Source organism: Lepidochelys olivacea (assembly GCF_965140295.1).
Source record: "Lepidochelys olivacea isolate rLepOli2 genome assembly, chromosome: 8".
Lineage (NCBI taxonomy): Eukaryota > Metazoa > Chordata > Testudines > Cheloniidae > Lepidochelys > Lepidochelys olivacea.
Genome location: NC_140418.1, coordinates 104,062,466 through 104,071,602, shown reverse-complemented (window position 1 = coordinate 104,071,602; position 9,137 = coordinate 104,062,466).

The window sequence follows — 9,137 nt, the reverse complement described above, 5'->3', positions numbered from 1 at the left end:
GGCGTAGTTAATCCACCGCCGCAAGAGGTAATAGCTACAGCGACCGGACAAGTCATCTCATTGACATAATGCTGTCTACACGGTGGGGCAGGTCTGTATACCTGTGTCACTCGGGGGTGTGGCTTTTTCACACCCCTGAGTGACGTAGTTATGCCAATATATGTTTATAGTGTAGACCTGGCCTGAGCTGGGAGAATTGGCATTTCATGCCCCAAGCTGGCATTTAGCCAGGACGCTGCAGGTGAAAAATGTACCGCTGTGTTTAATGCGTACAAGTGGGCAGCTCCTTGTTACTGTATCATGGCCGTGTCCAAAGTGCCTGGACCAACTGTTTGCTCTGGGTTTGAGCCCTGCCAACGCCATAGCGTTTAGAGTGGCGTAGGACCCAGACCCAGCCATGACGTTGCCATGTGGCTGCGGGTTGGTTCTGGTGGCCGAGTCCTATTGTTGCTTCACTCTCCCTGGCCCGTAGCCAGGGATTGAGAAGTGTAGGGTTGGGGCGGGAGGGTGCATTGCCCCCTTTCACACCGAACTCTTCCAGAGCTGTGATTAGAAAGCAGTTTTCCAAGAACAGAGATTAGCGTGGCCCAGAGGTTTCGGCTCAGCGGGACTGCCAGAGTGGGTTTGCAGTGTCCCTGGCCAAGCCAAAGGCACGCTAGTTGCTAGGCACTGCCGGCTAGAAGCCGAAGGGATTCCTGAGCAGTCGTTGACTGGGGTCCGCTTGCTGCTAGCAATGAAGGAGAGGTTGCTAAGCGTTTTCCAGGGCCACGGTGAAGCAGCATGGTGTGGGCTGTGTCAGCAATGTCTCACCTCTTCCCCCGCCGGCTCGCCTTGGGCAGGCTGGGTCTTTTTTAGCCGAGGTCTGAAGCGCTGTCTGGAGTTGGGATTCTTGGGCTAGGAGCTAGAGAATTCCCCTGGCTGGGGAATCTCACCTGTTGTTTCTGACAGAACTGGGGCAGCGGAGCTGCAGGGCTGGGCTAAACAATCCCACAGGAGTTCTCATGTCAGGCTGCCGTGTGCCCCGGGCCAGGGCCGGCACGGCTCGCCAGCGTCGCTTGGCGAAATCCCCACCCCTGCTCAGGCTCACTGTTCAGTTCCACACCAGACCTGGGTGCAAAGTCGGGCCGGGGGAAGGGGGAGGCACTGAAAAGTAATTTTTGTTCTGCATGGAATGGAGCCAAGTTGAGTGTGTTCAGACACTGCTACAAAATGGTTTTGACATGGTTCATTTGGGGGTTTCTTTTCCCCCTTTTTCCACTGAAAATGGGCATTAAAAGAGGTGAGAAGAGGGAGGAGAGAAGGAAACTGAAAAATGACTTTTTCCACATCCATGGGGTGGCCACTATCTCCCTGCTGGGCCAGACCTAATCCCCAGATGCAGACCCTTCTGAACCATGGAGCTGGACCTGAGCTGGCATCTGGGCCCATCTTTGCTTTGTGACCCCCGGTGACTCCTGGAGGTTGGGTGATGGGCTCCCCCTGGACCTAGGAATTCCAAGCTGAAGCCTGACATGGGGAAGGGCCAGCTTTCATCTGAAGCTTTTTGCCCCGCCCAGAGCACTGGGGCCTTTTTAACAGCCAAGCAGCATTTAGCCTGCAAGATGCTGTTACGCAAGAGACAGCTGAGAAGACCTGCATTAATCACGTGCTGCTGGGCCTCATCTATACACACATCAGACTGGATGGGACCTCCTGGGGCACTGAGTCCCATCCCCTGCCGTTGCAGGCAACCCTGTTGGGTAAACATGTTCATAAACTTATCAAGCTCCATCGTCAAACTGGATTGGTTGTTTGCCCTTCCCGGCCCCATTCCTACTGCAAGGCTCTTCTCGACCCTCCCTCTTCTTAGAGTTTGAAACATTCGTCTAATTTCCAGCCTAACTGTCTGCACGGCTGCTTTAAAGGACTGAGACTCCCGCCTGGAAATCGGTGACGGCTGGCATGCATGCTGGGCAGTGCCCTCAGAACTGTGGCATCTGCCTCGTTAGTGCCCTAGCTAGGCCTGAGGCTGCCATCTATGGAAACCCGGTGGCACAGGTGTGGCTCAGTGAAGCCTCTGGAAGAGAGTACTCAGTGGCCCTTATCCGGCTCCTCTAGGCCCATGGAACATGCCCAGAGAGGCCGGCAGGAGCAGGAGCCAGCCCTAGGTTTATAAACTGAAGCCTGGCCTACATCTAAAACCTACGGCTACCTAGCTCCGTCGCTCAGAGCTGTGAAAGCCTTTGCACCCTGAGCACCATCAGGAGGTCAACCTAAGCTGCATTGTAGCTGCAGCTAGGTCAACGGACGGATGCTTCCATCAACCTTGCTCCCGCCTTGTGCAGCGGTGGATTACCTGCACTGATGGAAAACCGGGTTTCTAACCTGGCTGCGCCAGAGCTGAGGGCAGAAATGAATGACTTGCCGGCTTCTCTGAATAGTTACTATAACTCCTGAGGAAGCTCGTAGAAGGAAGGTAATATGGATGGGAGGTGTTCAGCTGTTGTGACCTGCACTGGATGTGCCAGGTTTGTCTTTCTTCCACAGGACAGAAGCGACTTTGTCTGTACAAAGTGCAAGCTGGTCTCCATATTGGAAGAGAAGGTTCAAGGTCTGGAGAAACAAGTATCGACCCTACGTTGCATAAGAGAAACTGAAGATTTCCTGGACAGATGTCAGGATTTGCTTCTACGGACACAACGTTCTGAAGATTCAGAGCAGGCTGCGCAGAGGGGACAGGAGGACAGTGAAGAAATTTGGCAGCATGTGACCTCCAGAAGAAGAAAGGGAGCGTCCATGTACCAGCAACGCAGATACAGGTAAGCAACCGTTTTCATGTTCTCTCCACAGGTACTAATGCGGAGAGGGGACCAGATGATACATCTGAGAGAAGGGAGCAGAAGGAGACTCCGCCGATTGGAAGGCATGGGATGCACTGTCCTAGGGTTGGGGGTTCCATGACCACCACTCCCAGGAGAAGGAGGCGGGTGGTGGTGGTCGGGGACTCTCTCCTCAGGGGGACTGAGTCATCTATCTGCCGCCCCGACCGGGAAAACCGAGAAGTCTGCTGCTAGCCAGGGGCTAAGATTCACGATGTGACGGAGAGACTGCCGAGACTCATCAAGCCCTCGGATCGCTACCCCTTCCTGCTTCTCCACGTGGGCACCAATGATACTGCCAAGAATGACCTTGAGCGGATCACTGCGGACTACGTGGCTCTGGGAAGAAGGATAAAGGAGTTTGAGGCGCAAGTGGTGTTCTTGTCCATCCTCCCCGTGGAAGGAAAAGGCCCGGGTAGAGACCATCGAATCGTGGAAGTCAACGAATGGCTTCGCAGGTGGTGTCGGAGAGAAGGCTTTGGATTCTTTGACCGTGGGATGGTGTTCCAAGAAGGAGGAGTGCTGGGCAGAGACGGGCTCCACCTAACGAAGAGAGGGAAGAGCACCTTCGCAAGCAGGCTGGCTAACCTAGTGAGGAGGGCTTTAAACTAGGTTCACCGGGGGAAGGAGACCAAAGCCCTGAGGTAAGTGGGGACGTGGGATACCGGGAGGAAGCACGAGCAGGAGTGCGCGAGAGGGGAGGGCTCCTGCCTCATACTGAGAAAGAGGGGCGATCAGCGAGTTATCTCAAGTGCCTATACTCAAATGCAAGAAGCCTGGGAAACAAGCAGGGAGAACTGGAAGTCCTGGCACAGTCACAGAATTATGAGGTGATTGGAATAACAGAGACTTGGTGGGATAACTCACATGACTGGAGTACTGTCATGGATAGATATAAACTGTTCAGGAAGGGCAGGAAAGGTGGGGAAGCTGCATTGTATGTAAGGGAGCAGTATGACTGCTCAGAGCTCAAGTATGAAACTGCAGAAAAACCTGAGCGTTTCTGGATTAAGTTCAGAAGTGTGAGCAACAAGGGTGATGTTGTGGTGGGAGTCTGCTATAGACCACCAGACCAGGAGGATGAAGTGGACAAGGCTTTCTTCTGGCAACTCACGGAAGTTACTTGATCGCAGGCCCTGGTTCTCATGGGAGACTTCAATCACCCTGATATCTGCTGGGAGAGCAATACAGTGGTGCACAGACAATCCAGAAAGTTTTTGGAAAGTGTAGGGGACAATTTCCTGGTGCAAGTGCTGGAGGAACCAAATAGGGGCAGAGTTCTTCTTGACCTGCTGCTCACAAACTGGGAAGAATTAGTAGGGGAAGCAAAAGTGGATGGGAGCCTGGGAGGCAGTGACCATGAGATGGTCGAGTTCAGGATCCTGACGCAAGGAAGAAAGGAGAGTAGCAGAATATGGACCCTGGACTTCAGAAAAGCAGACTTTGACTCCCTCTGGGAACTGATGGGCAGGATCCTCTGGGAGAATAACATGAGGGGGAAAGGAGTCCAGGAGAGCTGGCTGTATTTTAAAGAATCTTATTGAGGTTACAGGGACAAACCATCCCGATGTGTTGAAAGAATAGTAAATATGGCAGGCGACCAGCTTGGCTTAACAGTGAAATCCTTGCTGATCTTAAACACAAAAAAGAAGCTTACAAGAAATGGAAGATTGGACAAATGACCAGGGGAGAGTATAAAAATATTGCTCAGGCATGCAGGAGTGAAATCAGGAAGGCCAAATCACACCTGGAGTTGAAGCTAGCAAGAGATGTTAAGAGTAACAAGAAGGGTTTCTTCAGGTATGTTAACAACAAGAAGAAAGTCAAGGAAAGTGTGGGCCCCTTACTGAATGAGGGAGGCAACCTAGTGACAGAGGATGTGGAAAAAGCTAATGTACTCAATGCTTTTTTTGCCTCTGTCTTCACGAACAAGGTCCGCTCCCAGACTACTGCACTGGGCAGCACAGCATGGGGAGGAGGTGACCAGCCCCCTGTGGAGAAAGAAGTGGTTCGGGACTATTTAGAAAAGCTGGACGAGCACAAGTCCATGGGGCCGGATGTGCTGCATCTGAGAGTGCTGAAGGAGTTGGCGGATGTGATTGCAGAGCCATTGGCCATTATCTTTGAAAACTCATGGCGATCGGGGGAGGTCGCGGACGGCTGGAAAAAGGCTAATGTAGTGCCCATCTTTAAAAAAGAGAAGGCGGAGGATCCGGGGAACTGCAGGCCAGTCAGCCTCACCTCAGTCCTTGGAAAAATCATGGAGCAGGTCCTCAAGGAATCAGTTCTGAAGCACTTAGAGGAGAGGAAAGTGATCAGGAACAGTCAGCATGGATTCACCAAGGGCAAGTCATGCCTGACTAATCTAATTGCTTTCTGTGACGAGATAACTGGTTCTGTGGCTGAGGGGAAAGCAGTGGACATGTTATTCCCTGACTTTAGCAAAGCTTTTGACACGGTCTCCCACAGTATTCTTGCCAGCAAGTTAAAGAAGTATGGGCTGGATGAATGGACTATAAGGTGGATAGAAAGTTGGCTAAATTGTCGGGCTCAGTGGGTAATAATCAATGGCTCCATGTCTAGTTGGCAGCCGGTGTCAAGTGGAGTGCCCCAAGGGTTGGTCCTGGGGCCAGTTTTGTTCAATATCTTCATAAATGATCTGGAGGATGGTGTGGATTGCACCCTCAGCAAGTTTGCAGATGACACTGAACTGGAGGAGTGGTAGATATGCTGGAGGGTAGGGATAGGATACAGAGGGCCCTAGATAAATTAGAGGATTGGGCCAAAAGAAATCTGATGAGGTTCAACAAGGACAAGTGCAGAGTCCTGCACTTAGGACGGAAGAATCCCATGCACCGCTACAGACTAGGGACCGAATGGCTCGGCAGCAGTTCTGCAGAAAAGGACCGAGGGGTTACAGTGGACGAGAAGCTGGATATGAGTCAACAGTGTGCCCTTGTTGCCAAGAAGGCCAATGGCATTTTGGGTTGAATAAGTAGGGGCATTGCCATCAGATCAAGGGACATGATCGTTCCCCTCTATTCGACATTGGTGAGGCCTCATCTGGAGTACTGTGTCCAGTTTTGGGCCCCACACTACAAGAAGGATGTGGAAAAATTGGAAAACGTCCAGCAAAGGGCAACAAAAATGATTAGGGGTCTGGAACACATGACTTATGAGGAGAGGCTGAGGGAACTGGGATTGTTTAGTCTGCAGAAGAGAAGAATGAGGGGGGATTTGATAGCTGCTTTCAACTACCTGGAAGGGGGTTCCAAAGAGGATGGATCTAGACTGTTCTCAGTGGTAGCTGATGACAGAACAAGGAGTAATGGTCTCAAGTTGCAGTGCGGGAGGTTTAGGTTGGATATTAGGAAAAACTTTTTCACTAGGTGGGTGGTGAAACACTGGAATGTCCTACCTAGGGAGGTGGTGGAATCGCCTTCCTTAGATATTTTTATGGTCGGGCTTGACAAAGCCCTGGCTGGGATGATTTAGTTGGGGATTGGTCCTACTTAGAGCAGGGGGTTGGACTAGATGACCTCCTGATGTCCCTTCCAACCCTGATATTCTATGATTCTATGATGAGAACAACCAAGTCAGAGAAATCATGGAGCCACTGCACAGGATCCCGATGACTGCAAGGGGAGTAGGGCAAATAAACACAGAAAAATGAAGCTTCAGAAGAGCTGCTGAAGTGGGGAATTGGGAACATTATGAAGTTACCCTTCACTCCAGGTTCACTTGGAGTTTCCATGGTTTGATGGCAACCTGGGAATATGACACCCATGAACAAAGAGAGCCTGGCGCATTCAGTTAGCATGCAGCATGTGTAGATTTGGAGGGTGAAACCCTGGCCCCATTGACGGGGGGAGGGCTAGATTTCAGTAAGGCTAGGATTTCACCTATAAATTTAAAGGCACCATTCTGATCATCTTTCAGAGTAACAGCCGTGTTCGTCTGTATTCGCAAAAAGAAAAGAAGTACTTGTGGCACCTTAGAGACTAACCAATTTATTTGAGCATGAGCTTTCATAAGCTACAGCTCACTTCATCGGATGCATACTGTGGAAACTGCAGAAGACATTATATACACAGAAACCATGAAACAATACCTCCTCCTTATTATTACCAGCAGCAGAGTGGGGTGGGAGGAGGTATTGTTTCATGGTCTCTGTGTATATAATGTCTTCTGCAGTTTCCACAGTATGCATCCGACGAAGTGAGCTGTAGCTCACGAAAGCTTATGCTCAAATGAATTGGTTAGTCTCTAAGGTGCCACAAGTACTCCTATTCTGATCATCGAGTCTGACCTCCTTATTACCCAGGCTATCGAATTTCACGCAGGGATTCCTGCACGAAGCCCATCGCTTTGGTTTGAACTAGAGCAGCGCTTTACTCCCAAGCTTGGTTTGAAGATGCAAGTAATGGTGGTTCCTCCACATCCCTTGGTAAATTGAGTTCATTACCCTCAACCTTACAAATTTGCCCCTTGTTTCCAGTTTGAATGGGTCAGGCATCAACTTCCAGCCATTTCATCTTCTTATGCCTTTGTCGGCAAGGTTTTATTTTCTTTAGCTTGAGAGATCCCTCCAGAGCTGAAAGAGGGGCGGCAGATTTCCTGGGAAAGCCCGTTTTGAAAGCCATCAAACCATTAGCGTCTACTTGAATATGTGCAACTTGTTCTAATCCACTCACTGCTAGGTAACAGCGAGGTACAAATGTTGACGACCAAAGCACGGATGGACCAAAGAGCAGAGAATCATTGGAAGAAGCCCAACAGATACCAGTTCCATCCATCATGACTTATTGATTAGCGCTTTGAAGCTAGAAAGCACTAAGTAGTCTTATTAAATCAGCTTCAAGATGCTTGTTGAAACCCTGGTAAATAATATTTGCTTCCGAGATAAACTGCATATGAAGGCTCAGCGGAAGTAGAGAAAGGATTTTCTTTTATAAACAGGTTTGGCCCGAGGAGATTTTTCAACAAATTCTTATGTGTTCCATCAAGAAACCAATGTTCATAGTTTCTGAGCTCATTTTTCACGGTTTAAAAAGGTACAGTATAGGGATGGACTGTGATGCCTACTGAACAGATTTACATATAGTCTTCCTGCGTACCAATAAAGGGCTGATTTCAAGCAGTAATTTACACAGCTGGCCGGCACTGTTTCACGAGCGAATTAGAATGGGGAGAAAGAGGGAAACAGTCTTAGCAAGTGAAATGCACAATTAGCTTCAAAGGGCTAGCAGCTGGCATCAGTATCCGGCTGCGCTCTTGTCAGCTGTTAGAAGGTAAACAGAGGAGGGGCTGATTGGTGCTTGGGTGGGGGAACCAACCTCCAAGGAAAACGGAAGAAGTAGCAGCTGATTCAACCGGGACCACCCTTCGCTCAGTCAGGGCTGACCCCAGTGCCCCAGGGGAGGGGGCTGCGGCGCTGTAGGGATTGGGGTGGGTAGCTCAGTGTGCAGCGCTTTTCCCTCTAGCTCATGCTGACCCCAGCGTCCTGGCTGGGTGTGCCGTAAGCTCGCTCCCTGCTCAGTCAACGCTGAGACAATGCCCTGGGGCAGTACCTGGATGGCTGGCAGTACCGGCTTTCCAAGAACTTATTTGAATATTTTTATTGCGAGAACACGAAATCCTAGTTCTCCCGGGAGCAGCAAGCCCATGTTTCCTCTCTCTGGTCTTTAGGCTCTGATCCAAGTCCTGTGCGTTACATGGGATGGGGCTGGGGAGGTGGGAGGCGTGTGGCACGGAAGCGGTTCAAATGGCCACCGGAAATGGATGTGCTCACTCACCTGGCCTTGGTGGCTGAGCTTGACTTCACTGGCGTGTCTGGAACACGGCAGGGATGGGACAATCGACGGGGCACTGCGAGGCCAGGCTACCCACTATCTGTGACAGACAGGTTAGCTCATGGAGGCAGAAGAGGAGCCCGCTACATGACGGATTCGGTACCCATTGAGTGAGCATGTCTGAGTGGAAAGAATGAGGACGAAGGAGCTGTACGAACACCACCCCCAGACTCCTGGCTCCAGGGTCAGAAGAGGGGCTGGTGAATGCAGATTGCTACGCGTACCCACAAACTCCTGCAGACAGTATTGGGACCTCTACGGAGCTTAGGCGAGACCGATGGCCCCATCACTTTTTTCCTGCCTTCAGGGTGAGTGACGGGGGGAGGAGGGAGCGGAGTGGCAGATGGAGCCTCGGGGGAAGAGGCCAAGCTGAGCGGAGTGCAGGCGGGGCTTCGGGGGGACAGGGGGCAGAGCACGGTCCAGGTGC